Source organism: Gymnoscopelus braueri (genome assembly GCF_963280865.1).
Source record: "Gymnoscopelus braueri genome assembly, contig: SCAFFOLD_182, whole genome shotgun sequence".
Taxonomy (NCBI): domain Eukaryota; kingdom Metazoa; phylum Chordata; class Actinopteri; order Myctophiformes; family Myctophidae; genus Gymnoscopelus; species Gymnoscopelus braueri.
In genome coordinates, this window is record NW_027660424.1 from 122,938 (window position 1) to 125,085 (window position 2,148).

Below are 2,148 nucleotides of genomic sequence, written 5' to 3' on the forward strand. Positions count from 1 at the left end.
CACACATCTGAGTTGCAGAGTTGCAGCAAACCAACTGAGTTGCAGCACACCTTGGTGTTCAATACAGCAAAACATCACTAAACTAAAGTTTAGTGCTCTTCACAACACTTTGGTTTGCTTGTCTCTCTTCACAGTAAACCAAAGTGGAACTGAGGCAACAAGTTGTTGCCTCAGTTGCAGCACACCTTGGTGTTCACATACAGTAAAACATCACAAATTACAGTCCAGACTTTGAAGGCCTCATGGATGTATGTGATAAAATTTGCAAAGCCTGTGACAGTTACGGTGATAGGTTGAAACCAACAAGTTGTTGTTGAACACAACACACAACTCTGTCTCTCTTCAGAGTAAACCAAAGTGTTGTGAAAGTGTTGTGTGTTTTTTCTCTGTCTCTCTTCAGAGTAAACCAAAGTGTTGTGCAGAGTAAACTAAAGTTTAGTGCTCTTCACAACATTTTGGTTTGCTTGTCTCTCTTCACAGTAAACCAAAGTGGAACTGAGGCAACAAGTTGTTGCCTCAGTTGCAGCACACCTTGGTGTTCACATACAGTAAAACATCACAAATTACAGTCCAGACTTTGAAGGCCTCATGGATGTATGTGATAAAATTTGCAAAGCCTGTGACAGTTACGGTGATAGGTTGAAACCAACAAGTTGTTGTTGAACACAACACACAACTCTGTCTCTCTTCAGAGTAAACCAAAGTGTTGTGAAAGTGTTGTGTGTTTTTTCTCTGTCTCTCTTCAGAGTAAACCAAAGTGTTGTGCAGAGTAAACTAAAGTTGTGTGCTCTTCACAACACTTTGGTTTGCTTGTCTCTCTTCACAGTAAACCAAAGTGGAACTGAGGCAACAAGTTGTTGCCTCAGTTGCAGCACACCTTGGTGTTCACATACAGTAAAACATCACAAATTACAGTCCAGACTTTGAAGGCCTCCAAATCCAACTTCTGCAACTTCAATCAGCACTACCAAGGTGTGCTTCAACTGTGAGTTTTCCAGTTCAGGTCAAACAGAGTTTAACTTCCACATGAACTCAGTTTGACCTGATCTCAGTTTTGTCAGAATACTGCTTCAACTTCCACATGAACTCAATTTGACCTGAAAACACATTCAGAGAGAAAACATACTGCTTCCATCATTTGAAGCACACTTTGGTTTACCTTGTCTCTCTTCACAGTAAACCAAAGTGTGCTTCAACTGGCAGCACACATCTGAGTTGCAGAGTTGCAGCAAACCAACTGAGTTGCAGCACACCTTGGTGTTCAATACAGCAAAACATCACAAATTACAGTCCAGACTTTGAAGGCCTCATGGATGTATGTGATAAAATTTGCAAAGCCTGTGACAGTTACGGTGATAGGTTGAAACCAACAAGTTGTTGTTGAACACAACACACAACTCTGTCTCTCTTCAGAGTAAACCAAAGTGTTGTGAAAGTGTTGTGTGTTTTTTCTCTGTCTCTCTTCAGAGTAAACCAAAGTGTCGTGCAGAGTAAACTAAAGTTTAGTGCTCTTCACAACACTTTGGTTTGCTTGTCTCTCTTCACAGTAAACCAAAGTGGAACTGAGGCAACAAGTTGTTGCCTCAGTTGCAGCACACCTTGGTGTTCACATACAGTAAAACATCACAAATTACAGTCCAGACTTTGAAGGCCTCATGGATGTATGTGATAAAATTTGCAAAGCCTGTGACAGTTACGGTGATAGGTTGAAACCAACAAGTTGTTGTTGAACACAACACACAACTCTGTCTCTCTTCAGAGTAAACCAAAGTGTTGTGAAAGTGTTGTGTGTTTTTTCTCTGTCTCTCTTCAGAGTAAACCAAAGTGTTGTGCAGAGTAAACTAAAGTTTAGTGCTCTTCACAACACTTTGGTTTGCTTGTCTCTCTTCACAGTAAACCAAAGTGGAACTGAGGCAACAAGTTGTTGCCTCAGTTGCAGCACACCTTGGTGTTCACATACAGTAAAACATCACAAATTACAGTCCAGACTTTGAAGGCCTCCAAATCCAACTTCTGCAACTTCAATCAGCACTACCAAGGTGTGCTTCAACTGTGAGTTTTCCAGTTCAGGTCAAACAGAGTTTAACTTCCACATGAACTCAGTTTGACCTGATCTCAGTTTTGTCAGAATACTGCTTCAACTTCCAC